The sequence below is a fragment of the Cyprinus carpio genome, unplaced genomic scaffold (genome assembly GCF_018340385.1).
Source record: "Cyprinus carpio isolate SPL01 unplaced genomic scaffold, ASM1834038v1 S000006624, whole genome shotgun sequence".
Lineage (NCBI taxonomy): Eukaryota > Metazoa > Chordata > Actinopteri > Cypriniformes > Cyprinidae > Cyprinus > Cyprinus carpio.
In genome coordinates this window covers 194,442-221,894 of record NW_024879256.1, presented here as the reverse complement: position 1 = coordinate 221,894, position 27,453 = coordinate 194,442, and the positions used below count along the sequence as shown (strand labels likewise).

General features: G+C 36.1%; 1 long non-coding RNA gene and 1 pseudogene across 1 annotated transcript; one reads left to right on the top strand and one right to left on the bottom strand.

The window, feature by feature from the left end:
- Positions 1-5,817: 5,817 nt before the first annotated feature.
- On the top strand, positions 5,818-7,313 carry LOC122144223. The gene is made up of 2 exons (XR_006159618.1): positions 5,818-5,960; positions 7,084-7,313. It is a non-coding gene; the product is annotated as an uncharacterized LOC122144223 (long non-coding RNA).
- Positions 7,314-11,051: 3,738 nt separating this feature from the next.
- Positions 11,052-25,792, bottom strand: LOC109052540 (annotated as a pseudogene).
- Between the last annotated feature and the right edge of the window lie 1,661 nt (positions 25,793-27,453).

The following is a 27,453-nucleotide window of genomic DNA, read 5'->3' as shown; positions in this document are numbered from 1 at the left end:
CGTCTCAGATAGTAATGTATTTCCGGTACTGCAATATTTGGAAATCAACAAAAATACAACACAAATATAGATCATAAAATCTATTTTTCGAGCTTTGCGCTCCAGGTGCGCACCCGGTCCTGAGGCGGACGCACGTTAGAGCGCGTGTCTCGGTGCTCAGTGCTGCTGAACCCGAGAGATGCGGTGTTAAATTGACCCCAGGAAGTAAACCGCATATGCGACTCAGCAGTTACCGAGGGTGTGTCCTGATCTCCGGTCGGAGCTGGCGGAGTGGGGAGGCGTTATCGCTGCGCAGCAGACCCAACGTCCGCTTCACCACGTCAAAGTACCCGCCCCCATCTTGAGACGCTACATTCATTTGGCTTGTGAGGGTGTTGTAGGGATACTTCAATTTTTTGGTAAACCTCAACTATTGGGCTCCTCGGCATTAGTTTGTAACCGGTTGAAAAAACCCAGCCACTATCAATCCTGGGGAAGGCTAGTCGAATGTTTCTATTCCTTTTCGGCGGCTCACGCGATGCCTCGATCCGGTTTTTGAAACGCCGGGTAGGAGGTTTTACAGGCAGGAAATTCTAACAATGACCACCGGCCGGTTCATTATCTGCCCGTTAAAGACATGTTTTGGCATTGCCAGTGACCTTGGTTCTGTGTGTTCCACCGCCTGGACCCGCTACATGGTTCCCGTTGCCGTTCTGGACAACGGGGGGTGCCCAGCAGGGGCTTGACCTGGATGACGCTATTGTTACTGCTAAAGCTTTAATGCCCTGCCATGTGGATCGCACACATATAGATAATTGTATTGCTTATTGAATCTATATATATCTATATTTATATATACCTATATAGATATCACTATAATACCTTATTATATGTTTCTATACTTTTAACGTGACTATCGTATGCGTGTCTGCCTGCCCTGTTCTATCAGAAACTTCTCAATTTATCAACCAGTTTACTCCTTCAACATAGTTTTCAACTCGTCACTTGTTGGATCCAGTCTGCAGTCCTGGTGACATCCCGATCTTCTGTTAAAAAAAAACATCTAATCGCGTACAGGCAGACGTTTAAATTGGCTTTGGGCAGTTCGGTGGTTGTGAAACAGTGCGCACTCAACGGAATTTCGTCCGTTTCTCTGTTTGTCCATGTTGTAACTCCCTTGTCCCAGCCCGGCCGTCCCTGATTGATTAGAATGCCGTGAACGTTTGACGTATACATCGATCGACTAGAGCGTCGTGAGAGGGAGGTGGAGGGCTGTATCTCACCTACTTGCTGCTCCAGCCCTAAACTCAGCTTAGGAGGAATGTACATCAGCCTCGACCTGGCAAATTAGTCTGGGAGGGTGTGCGCACTACGCGCCTGAGAACGTGTGTTTTATTTTCATCTGGAACCATTTTCTGAAGAGGAAGCTGATAACCGCAACGTGATTTGCTGTTAGTCAGAAATTAATCATGTTCAAAAAACCACAATATCCTGCACTACTGGTTCAGATGTTGTGAAAACCTGGGTGTTTTCTAAATGTCCTGCCGAAAAAAGAGAAGCAGGTAAATTCCCTGAGAAAGAAGAACCCATAGAAACACAGGCACAAATTGGAACAATTTTTATTAATGATAACCAGAAAGTTAATATTGCTGCATCCCAAACTGACTTTCCTTTAACAAAAGTACACTATAACAGACTTTAAATAGAGGAATTCTTACAGAAATAAAGACTTAATCTTAAAAGAAGAAACATGGGGCCAACTGATTGTAATTAGACAGCAAATTACGTGTGTTACTAAAATTAAGCTGAAAATGTATGATATTTCAAATATATATTAAATCACTTTGTGCTTTTTTTTGAACCACTTAAGTTTTAGACATAAGTACAGTTTTATATGCCAATTTCGAATAATGCATGTTTGTTTTTTAAATATAGTTAGTGTATGTTGCCAAAGTTCTGTATATGCGAGTATACTAAACTAAAATTTCCTGTTTGAAACTTGTATGTCCCTGATTTAAATAGATTGGTGTAAGCGTAGGCATTTGGCAATATGTAACCGTTGCATGTAAAATTTATAACTTGAAAACTCCCGCTCAGTTTAAGATTATAATCACGTACTTTGCATGGGTCCAGCCCAAAAGTTTTTTTCTTTTAAGCACGAAACACAAAGTTTGATGAAATGTAATGGTTTAAACTTGTACTTTAAGGAAAACGTGAGTTTGGCATTTTTTTAACAAAAGTGCAAGTGCTATGAAACTGTCTTGTCACCGTTAAAATCCTTCAAGTATAGATCTTTTTTTCACAAGGGTAGTGATGTATAAAATGACATATTTTCAAAATTTTACTGGTTGGTGGTTTTTTATGACTAACTATTTTGTTCCATCAGTCCCAGGTCAGAATTGCATGAAGTATCCAATCCTTCTCAATGGAACATACACATGTTCTAATCAGAGATTCTGAGACTCTAAATTCTGCTTGAAGGAGTCCCTCTAGAGTAGGTTTGACACCCCCTGAACCTCCATAGGATATGATTCTTGTTCACACGTTTTCAAAAAAGCTGAACTACTTTAACTGGATGCACCCTTCTTAAAAACACAGAATTATCATGACCAAAATTTCTTTTCTACTAAAATTCTGATGGCCCAAAAGCATCTGCTGTCTTGTTGTAGATATATATTCATTATTATCAAAATTCCAGTACAGTTGTATTGCATAAGAAATTTTTATTATATAAATTTTTTATAATGTTTTATTTTTTAATCAATGGTGGTCAAGGTGAGTTCAACACAGGGGACCGTGTCCCAACTATTGTTTCCTGGACAGAACGAGTCGAACGGTCTTATCACTCCATGACTTTATAACCAACCTTTAACATTATGTACTATGTTCCGTAATCTCTGTGTAAATGTCGTGTCAAGGTCTCTCAGGATCCGTCAAGGCTCTGCTGTTTCGTAGGTCAGATTTCCAGTGTGTTTCAGCTAAATTATGTCCCACATTTAGCAACACAGGGTCAATAACCTGCTAAACTCCAGCATTCCTTGCTGATAATCTCTCAACCTGTTTCTGCAACACTATAGCTGCTGATTTGAGCGAGCCCTCGAACCCTCACCTGGGCATAATTCACTTTGCCCATCAGCGTGTCTGTGATGAATGACAATCAGCTGAAATCCTGGTAAAGTGATGTACACGTCGAATTTCTGTAAATGCAACAGACGTCTAACACATTATCATGGCACCTTTGTAGTACCACCTTGCACTAGATGGCAGAGTAACAGAAACCGTCCTCTTCTCTAAATGAGATCGAATCTGTGTGGTCCCGAATACACAGCGGCCTGACCGCAGAACACCTGACAAGGATTCCCTACTTTGAGTCTTCATCAAAAGAAACTCTAACGGTAATGGTGGCAATCCTTCCTATTCTACCCCCAAACACTAATGATGAGTGCAGGGAAATACAGTGCTATTCTCTCTTGTGAAAGGGGTTGAAAGAGGTTCATTTGTTTCCCACATATTGGCCAGGCGTGGTAATTTGTATTAAACATGCCTTAGCAAACCAACAGTCAATGGGTGTGTCATCTTGACGTCAGGGACTCTATCCTAATGTCGTATTAAAAAAAATCACCTGTCCACCACATGACGGATAAACAGAAAACCTTATCGCTCTGATTGAAATAGATGCTACTAAAAACTGTTTTCAGGTTTTATTGTTAAAAATTAAAAGATGCTCTGTTTTTTACAGTGTATTACCTTTTAAAAAAAGATACTGGCAAATAACTTTAGGATAACTAGTTTCCATGTGTGACAGTTTACATCTAAGTATTAGTTTTAACACACACATTAAAAAGTGCTATATTTCCAAAACCCGACTCCAAAAAGTTGGGACACTGTACATAATTGTGAATAAAACCAGAATGCAACTGAGAAATGTTATCATTTAAGGGAAAAAATAAAGTTGATTTTTAAATTTAATGGCATTAACACATCTCAAAAAAGTGGCACACAAGGCCATGTTTTAACCACTGTTGTGGCCTCCCCTCTTCTTTTTAATAACAATCCTGCAAACGTCGGGGACTGAGGAGACAAGTTGCTTCAAGTTTAGGAATAGAATTTTGTTCACATTCTTGTCTATATAGTGGCTCTAGTTGCTCAACTTAGGTCTTAGGTCTTCTTTGTCGCATCCTTCCTCTTTATGATGCACCAAATGTTTTCTATGGGTGAAAGATCCGGACTGCAGGCTGGACATTGCAGTACCGGGGATCCTGTCTCTCCTACGCAGGCATGAGGTTGTAATTGATGCAGTATGTGGTCTGGCATTGTCATGTTGGGAAAATGCAGGTCTTCCCTGAAAGAGACAACGTCTGGATGGGTAGCATATGTTGTTCTAGAACTTGGATATACCTTTCAGCATTGATGGTGCCTTTCCAGATGTGTAATCTGCCATGCCACACTCACTCATGCAAACCCCATACCATCAGAGATGCAGGCTTCTGGAACTGAGCGCTGATAACAACTTGGCTTGTCCTTGTCCTGTTTAGTGTCCAGATGACACGGCGTCCCAGTTTTCCAAAAAGAACTTCAAATTTTGGATTTGTCTGACCACAGAACAGTTTTCCACTTTGCCACAGTCCATTTTAAATGAGCCCTTGGCCCAGAGAAAATGCCTGTGCTTGCTGGATCATGTTTAGAAATGGCTTCTTTTTGTGACCTATAGAGTTTTAGCCAGCAACGGCGAAATGGCACGGAGGATTGTGTTTCACCGACAATGTTTTCTGGAAGTAATCCTGAGCCCATGTTGTGATTTGCCATTACAGTAGCATTCCTGTATGTGACGCAGTGCCGTCTAAGGGCCCGAAGATCATAGGCATCCAAAGTATGGTTTTCCGGCCTGACCCTTACGCACAGAGATTGTTCCAGATTCTCTGAAATCTTTGGATGATATTATGCACTGTAGATGATGATAACTTCAAACTCTTTTGCAATTTTTCTATGAGAAACTCCTTTCTGATATTGCTCCACTATTTTTCGCCGCAGCATTGGGGGCGATAAATTGGGTGATCCTCTGCTCATCTTGACTTCGAGAGAGACACTGCCACTCTGAGAGCCTCGTTTGTTATACACAATCATTTGCCAATTGACCTAATAAACGTTGCAAATTGGTCCCTCCAGCTGTTCCTTTATATGTACATTTAACTTTTCCGGCCTCTTATTGCTACCTGTCCCAACTTTTTTCAGGAATGTGTAGCTCTCATGAAATCCAAAATGAGCCACATATTTGGCATGACATTTCAAAATGTCTCACTTTCAAACATTTGATATGTTTATCTATATTCTATTGTGAATAAAATATAAGTTTATGAGATTTGTAAATTATTTCCATTCCTTTTTTACTCACAATTTGTACAGTGTCCCAAACTTCAAAACGGTTTCTATAAAAATAGAAGGAACAGTTCACTGCATTAATAGACTCATTTTCAAAAGGTAGTAACTTTGGTACTTTTTGTCAGCACCTGAGATAGATTAAAATGTATTTTCTCACAATATGCTGCTTTTAATCAATAGATTTATCCTGTTGTCTCTGGTAAATGGACGGCCAAGTTAGGACTGTGGATTCCGAAGTAATTGTGGATAATTAATTGGTTCCCTAAGAAGGTACCCACCACAGACACGTGGCACAGCTCAAAGTGTTCTATTGAAACTTCTAATACAGTAATTAAACCTGGCCGAACTCCAGCCTTCCTGTGTTTTCTCTCTCTTTTTTCGCTCTTCACCAGACACCTAGTTCCATCTCTGTCACTACGCTGGTAGTCACGATGAGAGGAAAATTTCCCTGAACCGAGCGTTTTGTTCCAGACCGCTGGTTGAGAGACAGTCCGTCTCGCTCTCAGCATCACCCCTACAGTTCTATCCCGTTTGGGGTTGGTGTTCGGGCCTGCGTGGGGAAGAGGGTTGCAGAGCTGGAGATGTACTTTGCCCTAAGTAGAGTACGTATGACGCTTTCACACTATCTGCAAGTTCAATTTCACACCCTCCATTAGTCAAAAAATGTTCTGTTAAACCAAGAACAAAACCAAGAGACAATATTTGTTGACAATATTGATTAGCTGTTTTCAATCAGTCGTCATTTTGATCCCTGAATTCCAAAATATACATTCAAAGTCTGATAAATATTCTTCCAAAGGTCTAAGCTTTCAAATTCTGATAATTTTATAACAATTTTGACACACTTTAATATGGTGTGCCTCAGTTCATATGGCAAGTGCACATCAGTCCTCTTTAGTACTAGTTATAACATGAAATAAACATAAATGAACATCAGAAGGTGTGTTAAAAAGTACAGTACAACTCACTGAAATGTATCATGCCTCATAATCGCTCAATCAGTGTATCAACAGCACCCAATAAAACAGCTTGTAAACAATGTTATGTAATTTGACATTTACCTCAGGAAAGCCTGAGGTAGCTAAAAAAAAAGACTCTAGAAAGGTGCATTTTGCTGAATATTTGCACTATATTATATAATATATTTATGGTACGATTGAATCAATCTATCATCAAAACATTTTTAGAACATCCTTCATTTAAATGTTCAAGTTTTAAAAATGAATTGGAGTAGAAACACATAATTAAAAGTTTCATATAAAAACTGCCTTATGTACAGTTTAAATGTTTGTATACAACTCAGTTTGAGTGTTGATTATTATATCTAAAAAACTGTTCATTTTAACCATTCATTTTATAGTAGCATGTGACAGGGTTCTCCTGTATAATTTACAGCATTAAAAGTGTTCTTTTGAGAAAAATTTACATGTACTGTACCTGATAAAATTACAAATGCATCTATATCAAACTGGCAAAAATCAAACCAAAAGCTTGTAAATTGTATTCAATTTCAAGACGGTTTAGATTTGTTAAAGAAAATCCATATATCCACAATTTAGATAACTTTAAAGAAACCTTTAAATCAAAAAACTGTTCTAAATATATAGTCACGTGCATCCAAACTTCTTTATCTAATTTGATGTTAATGTTTAATCTTCAGTTACCTCACTATCTTATCTCTCTCGTGCTCTCATTAATTTAACACTGTGCCCTTTTACCCCACAGCTGATGCAACATTATGAGGTCAGAACGGAGGAGGGAGCCCCATCGATACATCCCAAAACCAGAACCCTGCTCATTCCCTCCAAACCTATTGACCTGCAGTTTATCCCTCGGGCTTGATCCCAGCCAGCTCCAATCAGTTAACCAAAATCAGTAATTTTAATTCAAATTATTTTGCCTTTACGGTGAAGTATGTAAGTTTTTGACTCTAATAAAGCATAAAAATACCATAATATGTTTGCAGATATTTAGAAACATGCTAAATTAACATACTCATTTATCTTAAAAACAATGCTACAATCAGTTATTCTGCTTTGAAAATGTGCGTTCTGGGCCAGAATGTCGGTTTCTGTTTTAGTTTGTGAAACCCGCCCACTGCCAGTTTACCCAATTGTATTTTGTCACCCTGGTTGCCAGTTGGCGGAAAACACAGCGTATTTCATTTCATTCCACGTCAAGTGCGCTCGTTCCTGTTGGTGTCGTCAATCTGGCAACCTGCTTGTGCAAGTCTGAGGAGGAGGAGCCGTGTGAAAAAAAAACCCTCTCCAATATTTTGAATTTGGACTACAATACCTAGTTCAACCACTCGGTGTCAATCCTACATACAGCACCTTTAAAGTTTGCCTTAAAAGTTTTTTGTGAAATGCTGTCTGTGGTAATTTAAGTTAAAAGTGAAAAAAATAAATCACAACTGAGCTTAAATATTATAAACTATATTTACAGCTGAGGTGTTCAAATCACCTAGGTTTCATTATTAAAGAAACATTTGGAAACAGTCAAAACAATCCAACAGAGAGATATTGGTACCCGAGAGTTTCTTGCAAAATCCCTATTGCTTTTTTAACAGTGTTGAAGGGAAAGCAGGAAAGAGACAGAAGAAACAAAGAACATCTGTTCATGTGTTGGGTTCAGTGACTCTGCAGAGATACTACAGATAACATTACCTGCTGTTTGCTATGCCCATCAAGTGTCTGATCAAGCTGGAAGAATGTTTTTTAAAATACTATTTTTTTTAATAATGCTATCTTTGCTGTTTTTAATATATTTAATTTTGATGTTATGGCATTTGTTCAACATTTAATCAAAAGACATTCTTTGGAAATCTACTCTTCCCTTGATATTTGTTCTGAGCCAGGATCAACTAGAAAGTTTAACTAGAGACGGAATGAACTAGAAATGATAGTGTATGTAAATAAACCTGTTGCCAAACCACTCACATGTTGACTTGCATCTGTGAAAAGCTTATTGCATTTCAGCTATCGCTAAGGCAGCAAATCACATTTTATTTTTGCGTACCTTGATGTACTGATATAGATTGAAATAAAAAGCTATACACATTTTAAATAATAATGACAATACACTTAGTTACTAAAAAGAAAATGAAAACAGAAAATATAAATTAAAATATAAAATTAAACTAATTTAAAATAACTATAACAGTAGGCTACCCAGATGCTTACATAACAGTGGAGCTGTTTTTGTATCAGTAAAGGGCCATTTCAGTGTTTCAGTTGCAGTGCAATAATATTACAACAAGAATCATTAACTACAGCTATAATAGTTAAGTGCATGTGATTCTCTGTTGCTCAAGAGTTTGTCAGACGTGTCCGCTTTTGAAGTGACTTGGATGAGCTGATTGAGCAACAGAATCAGCCGAGTGATTCATGTCACGTAATATACCTCTAGTACGTTCCAGTTTATATGTGTAAACTTGTTCTAAATGAAATATTTCTACTGAAGTACACAAGATTTTTCTCTGACTGCTCACTTCATTAATAAGGCGTGTGTCTTTCTTATTTACACAGTGACAAATGAATAGGGGTAAATAAAAAGCTAAAGCAAGCTTATATAAAGGTGTGTTGGAGGTATCTTAAAAAAAATGACCTATTCATTTGTCTGGTCTGGTATTGATGATAGTGAAATGTTCACCAGTATAAAATCTCATCAGAGGAGATCCAACCAAACCAGGCTTTGATGAATAAAAGATTTTGATATAAAGTAATGACAACAATACCAACAATGGAAGGAGCGCGCAGGCATCCCATCGTTTTCTGTTGAGGTAACAGTAAATATTTCATCGTTTTTTCTTGTATTTAATCCTCTGATGCATGAATTATTGACTCACACAGCAAAAGAAATCTGTTTCTTTTTACTTCAAAGGAATAGGCCTATAATAATCCCCAATATTTTGAATTATGTATTGTGGGAGTTATGTAAATTTATATCTGCAGGCCTGAATTGTAGATTATTATTGTGGTTCAGGCTGTATAGGTAACAGTCTTAACTGGTCTGGATCTAGCATCACATCTCTGTAGTTGCACTAGCCAATATGGCAATCATTTTGGACTTAAACTGACACCTAGTGGTTTGGATGCAGCATCACACACAAACATTTCAGTTAAACCATTGTAGAAATGAAAGCATCATTCTCACTTATTCATTAATTTTATGGCATCATGCAGTGTCAATCTGATCATCTTCCTTGCCTAATAATTGAACCAGATCAGCACCAGATCAGTTCTGTGAGGGGACGATGACAAAGTGATGGACACAATAATTACAATAAACATTAGATCTCTTTTATTTTAATGTGCTAAAACAACAATGAATTGACTAACTGAAAAAAAAACAAAAAACTATTTACTATTGTCCTCCTACATTATCAACACTATTTTCCTGTTTAGCATTGTAAAGCTTCTTTGGCATAATCTTTATTGAATAAAGCACTTAATAAATAAAGGTGACTTGACTTTAATACAACTATGCCAAGTAAGTACAAAACAATATAATTAAATTTAAAATGGTAAAAACTTTACAGTCCTACAGTATGTAAACAAATATGTGCATATTGCTGAAGAATGTGTGTCCTGTCATCCCTGTTACTCTGGTCCTGTGACTTTGACACACATATATGATATATATATATTTCTTAATTTACATGCGGTCACCCTCCATAATTAGGATGTTCTTAGTATATTAAAAAAATATAATAAAAAATAAAAAATTTGAAACAATCCCAGTGAAAATAGGGACTAAAATGCTGTTCATATTTGTGAAAACTGTCACATATTTCTACTTAAACTAGTATAAAGTAATGCTTGTTTCTGTAATAGGATAGACAAAAATACCAAAAACAAGGTAGATTAATAGTCGTAAAATACCCTGAGATGGCACAATGCAATTCCTTGCTATTATAAGGTGTCTTTAAACAACTTAATTCATGAATCCTAAACATTAATCCATCTCACCCTTATTGTTGTAATAAGGGAAAAAGTACTCCCTTTGCCTGAACGTGGTTGTTACCATGCATCACTGGGATGGAGAGCAGCATGTAGATGACAGCTATGTTTGTGCATTTTTCATATTTCATATGGTGGATCCACTGTTTTGCTTTCAGAGTGAATGATCAGAAACAATTGTTCACAATTTGTTATACTGTTCATGTGTACTTGTATATATTTGTACAAGAAACCGCAGTAGCAATTTGTTTTCTTCAGGAGTTTTTCACTGTAACATGCACATACAATAACTACTGTAATATTGAGAAAATTTGTATATGCTACATACATGTATGTGTGTGTGTGTGTATATATATAGACTGACATTTTATATTCCCATTTCACAGATGTTCAAATGATACAGAACGCATCATTTCCAAGATGAAAAATTGTCAGCTTTATTATGAACAACATTCCAGAGTTTAACAAGTGAAATACCTGCTAGAATTATTTGTATTTTTATACGTTTATTTACACGTATATCTGAGATTTGAACGCTGACAGCAGAGACTACTCTTCAGAAATCAACAACATCCATTATTAATCAACTAATTTGAGTAGACATCTGTTCTGATATGATTCAGATGATAACTTATTACATACTAAATCAGATGATGTCGAATGTAAAATCAGAGGGTTGGGTTTTGGAGGCAGTGCAGACTACCAGAGCTTAGTTGATGTGTTTTTTTCCCTCCCTCTTGAGCCTGACAGGAATAGAGAGACCGTTCCTCTGCTGTGCATCTATTATGGCAATGTCAAAAATATTATGTACAAATTTAAAATGATACAGAATAATACATTTAAATCTTTAGTTACAGTTATGAGCATTGTGACGATTGTGATACTGCACAACTTGCCGTCATTGCGATACTATTTGTTGGAAAAGTGCAGAATACTTTGTACAGAACACTGAACGGGTTGACAGAACTGAAAGAAAATAATAAATGTGCCACACCTAATAGCTGTAAAAAATAAGACACTTAAAGAAAAAAAACCTCTCCAAAAATAAAATCTCAGTAAAAGAAAATATACACAATGTGCAAATGACTTGGCACAGACACAGGGAAAAAAGGGAGAGCCCCATTTCAAAACAGTCCGTTTCGTGTAATGGAGCATGTTGATGAGAAAGGACGACGTTAACATCCAAACACATCCACACGTAATTCACTGACAAATTCACCTCCGTTTCCTCTCTATACAACACAATCTTTTTTAAATTATTCGCAGTATAATATATTTTCTTGAACTTCCTTTTTTTCTGTAGTTAGTTTTTTTTTGTTGTTGCCCATATCGACTATGGGAGGTGAAATAACACCATTTTTCGCAGCGTGCATTTTAAGTCCTCAACTGTACGGCGACAGGGGAACGGGGCGGGACTTCCTGTTCTGACTGACCAACAGTAGCTTAGCAGGAGGTTGAGTGGCATGTCTTGGCATGCTTTCCCAGAGTAGGCTGGTGAAACTGAACGGTGAATGTGAGTAGTGGTTTATTCCGAGGTGTTGAGGGGGCTTTACCGGGTCGAGGAGAGCACATGACCCGGCACCCAGCCCTCTGCAGCAGGCGATTGGCTGTTTGCAGGTCGGTAAACCAGGCACATGTTCTGCTGATTGGATGCCAGGATCTGTACCTTCTCACCAACCACCACGCAGATCTCGTCCTCCTTCACGGCGTTGTAATCCTGCGTCACTAGCACCGATGACAGGCCATTACACTCCCCCTCGTCCAGCTCCTGGAAACACAAACATGAAACACAAAAACATGAGACTAAACATTCTGATCAAGAATATACAAATGAATTGAGCTGGGTTGAAAAATATGGATTTTAATCCAGTCTCATTTTGATGAACCAGTATTAAAGCAATAAGCCCCAAGAAGCCATGGTTTACAGTGAATTTATAACAGCTGAAGGCGGGCATACAAGGTGCGACATCGTGAGCCCTCGCACATGTCACGATTGAGTTTATCCGACAATCGTACGGAGGCAGGCACACATGGCACGAATTTACTACAATTTTACAAACTCTGACATAAGCATTACATTTCGCGCCATTCATAAAAAACATGGATTCTGAAGATGAAAAATAGTTTTCTTTGTGGCAGCTATTGTGACCTTCAAAAAAAGAAACGAAGACATGGCAAAGAGAATGGCTGAAAAGAAGAGAAAAGCATTGACTTCTGTTCTTCGTAAACAACTCTAGGTGAGAAGGATATTTCTGAATTTCTGCTCGTTTTGCAGGAAATACAACAGGTAGCCTATATTCATTCATAAAGCTGAACGGCAAATTTGGCACAATTCGGAATAACAAATGAAAAATAGAGCTGTATAATTAAACTAAATTTACTATATAGACTATTTAAATACATAATATGTGTTTTTTGTCATCTTCTGATTGGTCAACTTCAGATGGATCGCCAAATCGTCTAGTTCAACCGCACATATGCCACAAATTTAAAACGACAGTACAATTAGAATAGAATTGCATCGAATCGAATTGCAAGCTGGTGAACTGAAATCAAATAGATTTTTGTACAAATTAAATACTTGAACGTATGTCCTTCAATCATATGGTCGAACACTTCGGACGAATCAGGACAAAGCTTCACACAGACAAAAGTCTCTTCCTCACTGTCAGCCTTGACCTGGCATGAGAAATAAATAGCTGGGTGAAAAGCTTAGACATTTAAAAATAAAAAGTAGCAAGCGGCTCCTTCAGTCTGCTATTCAGTGACAGTGTGATTTATTAGGGACACAGAAAAAAGCAGAGTGTGCCAAGGCCAAGATACAAGCTCACCAGAGAGAGAGAGAAAAAAAAGAGAACAAGGGAGACAAAAAACGGAACAGAAGAAAGAGACCCTACTGAGAGGAGAAACAGGTACAGAACACGGGCAGAGCTGGAAAACTAGGCCATTCTCCCCACTAAGAATAACTATAGCAGCACCTCTCTTCCCCTCAAAGACAATTAGAGTGGAACTTCACAGCACTGCAGCACCGACACATCCAGTTCATCGAGGAGACTAGTGTAGTGTGAACTAATTATGTTTAATTACATCTATCTGGCCTGGATTAGACACTAATTAAAATGGTCCGGATAACTAATTGATTTAGTTAGATTACACAAGCCTGTTTAAGCACAGAATGCTATTGAGATAATTGGTCTCCTGTCACACAGGCTGATTAGTGTGCTTTCACTCTAGAACTTTTGCTGTGGACATCAGTTTCACGTCACAGTTCAGTGGTGAGAAAGGTGGTCTTTTGATGCAAAAGACCCCAAAATATGATAAGCCCCCCTAATATATATATATATATAAAGGCAGTTACACTACCATTCAAAAGTTTAAGATCAGTAAAATCTTATTTTTAAAATGTAAATATTAATACTTTTATTCAACAAGAATGCATTAAATTGATCAAATATGACATTGTCACAAAAAATTATATTTTAAACATGCTGTTCTTTTGAACTTTCTATTCATCAAAGAATCCTGAACAAATAAATGTACACCTTCAACAAAAATATTAAACAGCACAATTGTTTTCATCACTGAAAATAATAATAATAATAATTACTAAATCAGCATATTAAAAAGATTTCATGTGACTCTGCATTAATGGCGGATGACAATTTAGCTTTGCATCACAGGAATAAATGACATTACAATGGGAAACAGTTTTTTTAAATTGCAATAATATGTCACAACATTAATGTTTTTACTGTATTTTTGATAAAATAAATGCAGTCTTAATGAGCATAAGAAGCTTCTTTAAAAAACGACCCCCAGCCTTTTCAATGGTACATATTTTCCAGGCATAAAACCCCATTTATAACTAAAAAAAAAAAAAAAAAAAAAAAAAAAAAAAACTTAAAAAGGAATTTGTGATTACTCTCATTATTTCTGACCAGTGTTTAGAAAGCACAATGAAACATTAAAATTTGGTATATTTAAACTTATTTAAAAAATTTTTTTTGTTTAGTTTAGTTTGTGCTCTCAAATGATTAATCGCAACCAAAATAAGTTTTTGTTTACATAATATATGTGTGTAGTGTGTATATTTATAATGTATGTATAAATACACACACATGCATGTATATATTTAAGAAAAATATGTTACATTTATATATTAAATATATTTATGTATGATATAAATTATATGAATATAAATATATACATGAAAATATTTTCAAAATCTATGCTGTATGTGTCTGTATTTATATATACATAATAAATATACAAATACACATATATATTATGTACACAAAATTGTTTGCAATTAATCACAGTTAATCGTTTGACATCACTAATTTAAATATTTATTTATTCGTTTTTTTCATTGATTTCTATCATCATGTTGGAACCTTTACTTTAGCGATTATTAATATGTGATCACATTGATTAATAAATTGTTATCTAAAGTAATCTTCTTCTATAAAATGTATAATATATTGCAAACTGATTGACAGTCGTAGTTATTAATTAATGTGAGATTTATGTAATATTTGGAATCATGCTCACCTCCTCTACATGTTTATTGGGGTTGTGGGCGGGGCTTCCATTGGGGGTGGTGCTGGGTTTGAGGGGGGTGGAGGGGTGAGAGGATGAGGAACGGCTGCTATTGGACAGCTGCCTGCTCAAAGAACCTCCACTCTCTTTCTTCTGGTACTCCTGTGGGTTCTGGAGAGCTGATCAGAAACAGATGAGGAGCAGGTAATGAACATGAGTGTAATTAAATAAACAGCACTGAGATCTGTTTGTGTATAAACTAACAACTGAAGATACAAACCAACTGCCATCTTCCTTAACCCTTTCATATTGCGCTTACCTGTGAGGAAGTTGATCTGCAAGTCCAGCAGTTCTCGGATGCTTTGAACCCACTCTTTCTTGATGTCGATGTTAGCGGCCTGAAGCGTCAGTCGTTCAGATGAGCCGCGACATGACAACACAAACTTACAGGGGTCACTCTCCACATGTTCCTCCATGCTCAGGTAGCTCACCTGCACACAAGGGGTTAACAAAAAAGACAATAAAAAAAGTTGGGTATTTTGTTTTTTTATTGAACTTGAATCAACTTGTGCTGAATGTACCTTGATGCTCTTTTTAAACTGGTACCCTGGTGTTGACGAGCCTTTCCGAAGCAGCTCGCTGAAGATGACGATCTGTTCAAAGAGGAACACCCTGCGCTCTTTACTGCGGGACAGAACGCCAGAGTCCTGCTCTGTCACGAAGAACGTGTCCTGCTGCAATAACTTTCCCTGAGCTGTCAACTTCCCCTGGGCAGAGAAACACAAGCAATCATTAAGCACTTATACATACAGTACATTTGTACTTTTTCATCACCTGATATTTCAAGAATGTCAAGGTTGTATACTTTGGTTTCTGTGATTTTCCAGCAATGCCTGAATTTTTGGAAGCAGATTTGGTAGTAGAATGATGAAAAAATAAAAGAAGCTAATTGCAATTTCTTATCTCACCATTGTAATGTAACTCACCTTTGTGACTACATATCTAATTGTAATAATTACAGTTAAATAACAATTAAATGTACCTCAAAAGAGATGAGTTTACCTCGTAGCCCTGCAATCGTCCAAGGTTCATCATGTCATTACATTGTTTGGGCACCAGGGACATCAGCTCAACTGCTTTCTGCAGGACAGAAATTAAAAACCAGCAATGTCAAAACATGAAGGACAATAAAGATAGAAGTGTATGTGGTGTAATTTATACATATTAATATAAAATTGCTTTAGTGACCTACCTCAATCTCTTTACAGTCCAGACCTGCTTTAGTGCTGTACTTCAAAAAGTCTCAAATAACAAATAAAACAAGACAAGAAACTTAAAATAATATAATAATTTGACCATATTGCATTGTTATTGTTAACCAAAACTATATTTATATATATATATATATATATATATATATATATATATATATATATATAAGTTAAAGATGAAATTTAAAAAAAATCTAAAAAAATCTAACAAAAATTTACAGTAAGTAAAATGAAAGTGGAAAATATCAAAATAAAACTCTAATTCAAAATATTACAAAATAATGTAATGTTATATTAATGATACTAAAATAACACTGCCATACGTTACTACTACTAATAATAATATAAATACGAGCAGTATGTGCAAAAATGTGTTTTGATATCGATTTTGGATTGAGTGTCTGGTTTTTGCTAAAATCTACCCTCTTCTGCTATCTGTAAAAAATACTAAATTAAAACAGGGGGTGACAGACTGAACTGACATATTTGTTCAATTCCCTGTCAAAAAAATACTAAATTAAAACAGGACCACCATGCAAGCTGTAATAGACTGAATGAGGACAATGTTCAGACTGGCTTATGAATGCATTTTTGTTCCTTCAGGGCTTGTTGTGCATGCAGCTTTAGTCAGAAAAGGGTTTAAAATTTCATAAACACACACTGTTCTGACTTATTTTATTAGTCACTAAAGGAAAGAAGGACCACAAAAAATCCCTGATTCTCCAATGACTATATAAATTAGGCTTGAAAACCATGAAGTTTGATGCTGACAATGTTATCTGGGAGTTTTTAGTGCGTTGCCATGACATGGTTACTGTATTCTGATTGGTTGCTGAGTCAAATGTCTCTCTGATGTTCTGTTCCGTACATACATAACCATTCAAAAGTAAGGGGTCAATAAGACGTTTTTAAAAACAACTTAATGCTTTTATTCAGCAAGGACTGAGTGAAGACTTTAGCATTGGTACAAATAAAAGCTGTCTTTATATGCATCAAAAACAAAATGCATCAAGCTCTCCACAAAAAATTATTAAGGAGCACAGCTGACATCAACACTGATAATAATAAGAAATGCTTCTCGAACAAATCCGCATATTAGAATGATTTCTGAAGGATCATGTGACACTGAAGACTGGAGTAATGATGCTGAAAATTCAACTTTTGCATCACAGGAATAAATTTACATTTTAAATATATATTAAAATATAAAACAATTGTTTTAAATTGCAATAATATTTAACAATATTACTGTTTACTGCATTTTATTTATTTAATGCATCAAATTAAAAAAAATAATACTGACCCCAAACTTCAGAAAAGCGGTATATGGTTTCAATGCAACTGTATGCTATTTTGGTAGCAACTATGTTAACCATTGTAAGTATTAAACTAAGTATACAATCACTGTGTAATTCAGTTTCTAATACCTTGAGCAGGAGCTGGTATTTGGTGATCCTCTGGATGGGTTTGATCAGATAATCACTGATGGACAGTCTGGAGTTTACCTCCTGCTGCACCTCCTGACAGAAACACCAACAACATCATCAGACAGAGCACTTTACTTCAGAAGAGATAACTGAGCTGCTCAGATAACACTCACCTCGAAGAATCCATCATATTCAGCCACGACAAACTCTGAGCGGGGCTTGTTCTGACAGTAGATGACATACATGTGTAATCTTCTCTCCTGGATAACAGAGGAAGACAGTTGAATGAAATTTACTACAACACACACACATACAGAGTTCATTTTGTTGAACTCACATGCTTGATAAACAGCTCAGCCAGTCTGTCGTGGTCCTGCAGACATTTCTCTAGTTCACAGAGGAAGAACCTTTAAAATAACAAAAGAATACATTTTGTCATGTGTAATGCCAAATTATATACCCATCTGAAATTCAGTCCATTTCCTTCTTCAGCATGTGCCGTTGCTCATGTCAACCAGGAAATTTAGAATTTTAAGTTTTGCATGCTGATTATTTTGGTATCCAAAATGACAAACTGTTGCATGAAAATAGTGTGAAAGACTGCAAGGGCATTGTGGAGTCAATATACATTACCATTCAAAAGTTTGGGGTCTGTACGATTTTTTGATGTTACCGAAAAAGTAATTTATGTCCACCAAGGCTGCATTTGTTTAAAAAAAAAAAATACAGTAAAAACAGTAACATTTATTTATTTATTATTTTTTATGATTATATATTTATTTAATTTTTTTCTTCTGGGTGGGGGGTGGGTGTTAAAAAAGTAATATCGTGAAATATTGATATAATTGAATTTTTTAAAAAACAATAAGTTAATTTAACACAAAAAAATATTTTAAAATCTAATTTATTTCAAAAACTAATTTATTTCAGTGATGGCTGAATGTTCAGCATCATTACTCCAGTCTTTAGTGTCACATGATCATTCAGAAATTATTGTAATATACTGATTTGGTGCTCAAAAAAACATATCTTATTATCATCAATATTGAAAACAGTTCATATTTTTTGTGGAAACCGTGTTACATTTTTTTCTGGGATTCTTTGATGAATAGAATGTTCAAAGAACAGATTTTATTTAAATATAAAATGTTACTATCATTATTGAACAATTTAATGCATCTTTGCTAAAAGTAATAAAAAAAAACCTTACTGACCCCAAACTTTTTAATGGTTGTATACATAAAATTCTATATTTTTTGCTGTCCTGCAAAAAGGATTTTTTGGACTTTTCAGTTCTTATTTAATGAGGATGTTGAATACTCTGTTAGCTCCTAATAAAAAGCAACAAGTTATTAGTGTCATCATTTCTAGTCTAGCATTAGGTTTAGTTCAAGAAAATATTTGAATTCCAACAGCTCTTTCTGACAGCATGCAAAGGAGATGTGGTTTACTCTTTATGCCAGTCGTAGATTTGATGAATGTTCCCGAATACGATCTTATCCTTCCCCGTCATATCCTCCGGAACACCTTTATCCACAATCCTCCTCATAAAGCCCTAGGGGTAAGGAGGAAAACAGACATTTGGAGACTCTACTTCATAATAAATGTTCCTTAATGACTCTTTGTAGCACTTATGAGTTCAGAAGAAACCTTATCAATAACCATTTTGCACCGTGATTCCCTGAAGATTAAAACAGTTCTCTACTCTATGTTCTATAAATCAGTAGTAACAAATATCTGTAACATACCTCCACTATGACACCTAGATCCTTCACGTAGTCCCTCTCTGTTTGCACCATTTCATTTAACACAAACCTGTGAATAGGGGAGATGTGAGAGACATATCAGAATATGCACACTGAGATTTGAATCTTTATTTGTTGTTGAATTCATTTGGTCAGTCTTTCAGCAGTTTCTCTTACATTCGTCCTCTCATGGCCTTGTTCTTCTGCTCTGTTTCTGGGTCTCTGGGCGTCTGATCAGACGGCGTGACGCTACCCAACACTGGGAAAGAGCCAGGCTCTGGAGTCTGAAAGAGAAAGTGAAAAGAAAGAGAGAAAGAGAGAGAGAGCGATAAGAATCAAAACTGAAAGAGAAAACACACACACACAAGGTACAAGGTGTTTAAGGAATAGCTAAAATGCTGTCATCATTTACTCATTCTCATGTCATTTCAAACCTGTTTGACTTGTTTTCTTTTGTGAACAAAACATACAAACAGGTTTGGTGAACTGAATCAAATGATTCGTTCAAAAGATCAGAAAAAACGTCATGGGTTGACTGAAGAAAGCGAAGTGGGTGTGTGAGTTGATCAAAGGCTAATCATTTTTTAAAGCAAAATTGTTAATAACGTTAAAACAAAATTAAAAAAATTCATAGAATAGCTAGTAAAAAAGTTGACATTTTATTGGTTTACCTTTATATATGTGATCATTAACTGACATCAGAGAACTGTGAACATGTAAATTTGTTGTTGAATTATTGAAATATTAACTTCAATTAGTTCTAACAGGTTCCGCTGACAAAAAGGATAGATGAGTAAATGATTCATAATTTTTTGAGTGAGCTATTCCTATGCAGAGAAAAAATGGAAAAGGACAAAACAACAATGAAAAATTAAAGCAAGTTTATGTTTCACCTTCTCCTCCTGAGCGGAGGGGTCCTTGATGATCTCCATGGGGGGAGGGAGGGGTGTGTGGGGCTCGTCTTCAGCCTCTTCCTCTCCTCCGCTGTTCACTCCTCGTCTTCCTCTCTTTGGAGAAACAGAGAAAAACGTCACACCCGTTTCAATGGATTCATTAAAACCGCCACTGAAGAGCCGAGAGGAATCTATCATTCATAACCTCCAACAGTATGCATGCTCCTCATAAAACATGCACCTGTACAGGAAGCTCTTCTACATGCAAACGGTTGAGTAGACTAAAATATGTGATGTTAGGTTTGGTCCCAGATTAAAGAGAGTGCATTTCTACGCGTTGTTTGGTATGTGGTACTGTTATAAAGCTGGAATGTTGAAATGTTGCCATCTTATGCATCATGTTTCCTAAATGGTTAATGGTTAATTGTTGTACCTCTTCAGTGCTATCCTGGTGCGGGGCGGCCCAATTCTACACTCTTCCGGCCGTCTCGCTTACGTTGTTTGTTGTTGGGTTTTTTGGCGTTAGTGTTGTCGCCCTTGCCGTGGCTGAGACGTCGTACTGGGCTGGTGAGCCATTTTTTTAGTGTGTTTCCAGTAGTTCCAGAGCGTTTAGGTCCTGGAGAACCGGTCGGCAAAGAGGTCACCGATGTCTGCGGCTGCAGCGATGCGGCGGACTCAGATTTGACCTCTGAACTTCCCACAGGATAGTTTTCTGTTGAACAAAAACAACAAAAATCATATAGAAATATTCAGAATAAAGATTGGAAGTAACAGACAACCAGTTAAAACAATTCAATTCCAACATAATATTTAGAAATTGGCATGTAATACACAACCTCAAAACATTGCGAAACATGACATAACCCTCATGTTAACCACCTGAAGAAATATTCACTCCAGCTAAAACATCAAAACCAGAAAGCCAAGGGACCTGAGCACTGTGCTGGACAGCAACCTCTCTACTGAGGTGAAAGGCAAAGCAGTTGTCTGGTCTATAGGCTACTAGTGACAGACACAATTGTAGAGTGAAAAAAAACCAGCTTGACCTGATCTGAGCATAAAGGTGTTCTGTAACTCCATATAGCAGCACATCACAACAAAGGGAAAGTACAAAACCAAGAAACTGCAGGGTTTACAGCTTGCGGAATTTATCACAGAAAATAATTTTAATTGTCACTCAGATTGTAAAATCAAATATCTAGTCATATACCTATTAAACTATCATCCTGAAGTACGTAACACATCAACATTGCATGACGTTAGCATAAAATTGGTGGAAAAGAACTGCTTATCAGTCTTGTCTCTGTAAAGATATCTCCTATCTTTCAACTCATGTTACGACTGGCTAAAGAAGCAAACCTAGTTACTCTCACAAACACACATGGAAGTTGTTTACGTAAGTCAAGTCACACGTCACCTTTTTTATGTAGCGCTTTATACAATACAGATTGTGTTAAGCAGCTTTACAGTGTTAAAACAGGAAAAACATGCTGAAAATGCAAGAGGACAATACTAAACAGTAAATTTTTCAGTTAAAGTCAATTCCGAACCAACTATGTGGTTCACCTACTGTATATAAAAAAAGTAAGCCTAAAGTTGACCACTTATATGGTTTACTATGTATTTTGTAATCTCATCTCTAAGAATGCTTCTGAAAATATGTATATTAAATGAGTAAATTAATGGCATGTTATCCATTTCCCAGAGTAGTTACAGTAATTAAACAACAAAATTTTTTTATTTTAACTGGAAAACACATTTTAAATACCCAATGAATAAGCTATATGTTCACTGTGAAATAGCATAACTTGTATTTTGGCTTCCAAATAAATGATTACTCAATTTAGCATTAATTAACCTTATATATATATATATATAATATATATATATATATATATATATTATATATATATATATATATATATATATATATATATATATATATATATATAATGTATATATATACAAAGGTTTGGGGTCAGTAGTAAGATTTTTAATATTACAAATAAATACTTTTGATTCAGCAAGGATGCATTAAATTGCTCAAAAATGAAAGAAAAGACTTACATTGTTTAACAGATTTCTATTTCAAATAAATACTGGTTAAATAGAAATACTGGTTATTTATGCCATCCCTCAAATTATCCTTCAACATTCTGAGCTCTAAAGCAACTACAACCTGCTGAGTTGATTACAGAGTTGCAAAAAACAAAACAAAACAAAAAAAAAAAAAAACAAAGAGAGAGAATTACATCAGAAACATAAACAGAACAGTTGTTCATCCACCCGGAAACTATTCCCTCCTAAAACAGACAAACTGAGACAAACTTTACAGCTCAAACAACATTTTTTCCCAGGAGGAATTTCTTGTAAGTGCTGGTTGCTAAAAAGTAGCTAAATTATGAGCTTAACTGTTTCTGCTTTTAAACCCACCAGTCCTAACAGCTGCTAACACTGTAAGCATATTGCAGTAACTGCATTTTATATTTGTTGTAAAGAGCAAAGGGAGTGAGTCAAACGATTATGTGTGCTAATTACCAGCATCCATTGACAGTGCTGCAAGTAACAGATAACTAGGAATATGGTTACTCCTTAGAGGATGAGCTGAAATAAACAAGCTGAAGTGTAGTCATGCTCACTGCTGTCCTGCTTGAGCACGATCATTAACTCAATGCTGCTTCAGACCACTGCGATACGGAGTTACTGCAGATGTTGCGTAAGTAACTTCCCATGGGGTGAGAATGGGACAAAAGGTCACTTCCTTGTTACGCGTTTCTTCAAAGAGCCCTTACCCAATGCACCCCTGAAACTGCCCCGCCAACACCCCTTTCAGGTATTCACCAATCAGATCTCGCTTCTGCTTGTGCTGACAGCCCCAGGGAGGATCCACGCTTATCATGTGGATAATGCCCCTTTGTTAGAATTACGCTTTATTTTCCCTCAAGTTCCACTGCTGTCATTAGAAACAGGCGCCTCATGTTAAGCATTCCAGACAAACCGAATCTCCATACTGCTACTTTATTTAAATTTTCTCTCTTAATATCAATGAGACAGCCACCTGAAATAAACGTCAGCCACACTCATGTACACAAGGTCGCTGATGTAACATTCTAGACAGAACAAAAACACAACAGTGAAAAAGACAGCACTAGAAGTCCGGTAGGTAAAATACAGGAAAACAAATGTGTTTGTGTTCATGCTTTTTTTAGGTTCATCAGCATGTTACTATTATTACTATTGATTCTCAAGCAATTTTTTCAGTCAAAAGCATGACAATAAAGCATTTCAATTAAGATACAATATTAAGCTATTAAAACATGAATTTTCGACCAATGCTAAAGAATGCTAAATTAAAATAAACCACAATGTACATGTGATTATGTACACCCATAATTAATATTTGGTCACTCCTACACAATTAATACATTAGCTAACATAAAAAAATACAAAATAAAAATTACAAAAAAATTACTTAGAAAATCTATATATATATATATATATATATATATATATATATAGTATATTATATATATATATATATAATATATTATTAATATGAACAATAAAAAAATTCGTCTCATTTATCTCAGGTTCATTAAATAAGATGACATGACAACTTTTGTTTTTTAATAATTTATTAGTTAATGTTAAAATTAGCATGAACTGAGATTAATAAATGCTTTAAAAATATTTTTCATTGTTAGTTCATGTTTACTACTTAGTAATGTTTTACTATTAGTAATTAATTTTTTATATTTTAGTAATTCATTTTAGGATTTTTTTTATATGTAAGTTGATTTTAGCAAATGGAATCTTATTGTAAAGTGCTACCTTAAATTCGATTGCACTTTATTTTACAGTACATGTACTTACTGTGTATACTTACAGTGTACTTACCTACGAAAGTACAGGTAATATAAGGTAACTACATAGGGTAGAGTTAGGTTTAGGTGTAAGTTCAGGGTTAGTACCAAGTTATTGTAATTACTATAATAAAATACATAGTACATACATGAGGAACAGGACTGCAAAAATAATAGTGTTACCTTAATATCTATGTGGTATATATGTAAATATTGGTATTATTAACATAATAACATTTTATAAGTCAGTCCATAAGTGTACAGGGGACCCGTCCAGGTGTCATCAATCTGTCACTAAGAGGTCCTTATCCTGAATAAGACTGAAGACCCCTGATGCTAATTCACACACTGAATCACCAAAAAATGTGCCAAACCTTCAAAGAGCATGTTATTCTTCAAGATAAAAAGGGTGAGAAATGATCAAACGGAGCAGGGGACTTGATTTGAGCTTCAAAGCAGAGGGAACAGCAGACACATTGGTTTGTTGATGGAGAAATTAGGATACAGGAAAACAAAGAAGCTTGAGGGGGCAGTATATTGCTCACACGTACAATACATACTCACAGACACAGAATTTGATATTTTTCCCTAACACCTTTTCAATAATTACGCTTTGAAAAGAAAAAAAAACAGTAGATACTGTATGAAAGATAGGGAAAAGGGACAATAATGGGAAACTGTAACAGTAAAAAAGGAATGTCAAATGTCAAAAATATAATTTTTCATAAAACAACTGCAACCTGACTGCATGCGGTTAAACTAGAGAAAGTCATTTTGAAGGGTCAGTCAAAAAAAAAAAGCTCTTGAGGTGTTCCTGCAGAACGACTCATGGACACATGGCGCGAGTAGTGACACCTAGGACATGGGTTCAATTCTTAGGCAACAAATGGTGGACTGATAAAATATATACCTACACGCATAATAGCTTGGATGAAAGTATATAACAAATGCACATTTTCACTTTTTACAATTTAAATTTTTATCAACCTTGAAAAGAACTCACTTTTCATCAATGCTTTTGCATTAAACACAAAACCCAGTTGTCTGACGATAACCGGCCTCAGCTGAGTCACACAACAGCACCCCTGAGCTCATCTGAGATCTCCAGGATTCAGATCAGTGAAACCGTTACATTAAATACCAGAGTTCAGATAAAAAGCTCCACATAAAATTCCCACCAACACACAAAAACTCAATCATAATACATTAACCCAGACACCCAACTCCCACAAGGCAACATACACAGAATCACATGCTTCCACACACTGCGAAAAGAAAATTCAGCTGAATGCATCTGCATACATTCCAGCGTGTTGAGTTACGCACCTGCGCCATCACAACAGCAAATCTTTCCCAAAATCCAACTGAGACAAACTCCACAAGAGCAACATGACCTGCCGCTCCGCATGCTGCTCGCTCCACTGTCTCATATGTGCGTCAGGTGAGAGACAGAGGAGGAGAAAGGGCGAAGGACGTATTGGGAGGTGAAGGACGCTTTGGCTCTGTCTGCTTCAATACTGAAGCTCAGCTGGAAGTTCAGCGCTACTCTTCACAATAAAGGGGAGGGACCAGGGGGTGGGGCCAGGGGCCACAGAGACACACACATTCAAAAGCGATACAGGAAGGTTCCACTGAATTCACATTGAGGTCTGTTAAACCAATATGCAAAAATAAAACTCTCTGCAGAAACAGGAGTTACAGTTTTGAAATTGTTGCAGGCAAAGACAGGGAAAAGTACCATTGCGAGTGTATTACATGGTGTGGGTGTGTGTGTGTGTGTGTGTGTGTGTGTGTGTGTGTGTGTGTGTGTGTGTGTGTGTGTGTGTGTGAATCCTGAAATCAGCTACGTCTGCATGCTGCAGTGGCCCATTTTTGAGAGGGTGTGTCTACAGTATATCACAAGTTCTTCAACCCCACTTCAGAGGATTCAAGATCACACACACACACACACACACACAAACGTTGGGCTTCCATATTTTATGAGGACATTCCATAGATGTAATGGTTTTTATACTGTACAAACTGTATTTTCTATCTCCTAAACCTACCTCTCACACAATACTTTCTGCAAAAAAAGAGAGATCATTCAGTGATCTATAAGCTTGTTTCCCCATGAGAACCAAAAAATATCCCCACAAGGTCAAAAACTACTAGTATTACTATGCTTGTGGGCATTTGGTGCCCATAATGTAGGGGATACCAGGAACACACACACACACATACGACTAAATAGTCAAATTATATTTAAATATCTTCCGAATCAAATAACAGACACACTTAAGATATGCACACATCACTAAGAATCTCATTCTTGTGAGTAAAGATAGTCACAATAAAAACCTAAGTTTAGGGACAAGGGTCAACCTGATAGTTCCTACAATAAGTTTAATGTTTTATATTGTAATAGATATATTCTGGCTTGTTCAATAGGCAGGACAGCTTTGTTATTCACATGTGAGAGAAGCAGGAACATGTCCCAGATGAGGAAAAACGTATTTATGGTTTATGGTTGCTGATCAATGCTGCAACATGCCATATTAATATGCATAACTACATGTTTCTTGGTTATTAGTTCTCAATTTTTTTGACTCCAAGACCCCTCCCATTGTTGCGATACTATTTTAGGGATTCCAGAAGTTTTACGAACTGAATGCTTTTCATAGTTCTCACTGTTAAACTAATAAATTTACATGACTTTTTCCAGTCATTCATGAATTTCAAATGAAGATTAAGGATATTTTTTTTTTGTGTTTTCTAAAAATAGAATTTATAAAATGTTTTGGTATATTGCATATTGACCTAACTAGAAAATGTATTTTAATTATAAAAATAGATACAAAGGGATTTTAAAGATTGTATTAATTGCAACTTTTCAAGGTCTAGAAATTGCACTTTTAAAAATACGTTCAAGGCAGTGGTTGTTTTTAGCATGTTTGAATGCTTTGTTGTCTTATTTTATATTATTAAGTTGTGGGCCCATTCAAAGTTTGTTAGGGTAACCTATGTGTGAAAATGTGAAACATTGTGGCACAACTTTAGTTACCGCTCCAATGAGTAAAGGTGTGGCATATTTTACAGATTTTAGTATCTCATGGAGGATAGCCCCATAGTGTGCATCATTTTGTTTCCGGTTCTGGGCTGGCAATACTTGGAATACTATTTCTACAATCTACAGGTTAACTATGAGACAAACTGGCAGGGTAATATTTTGGAATCAAAGTTCCAACAACATAACATGTAGTTCCAATAACAGTACTAAAAAAAAAAGCCCAGTTGACAGGAATGAGGTGTAGTGATAGCGTGCAGTGAACAGTCTCATTGGACAGAATCCATCATGCCTGACTAAAGATTTTCCATGTTACTCTGCATCACTATCTGATTCTTATTACTCTGTTG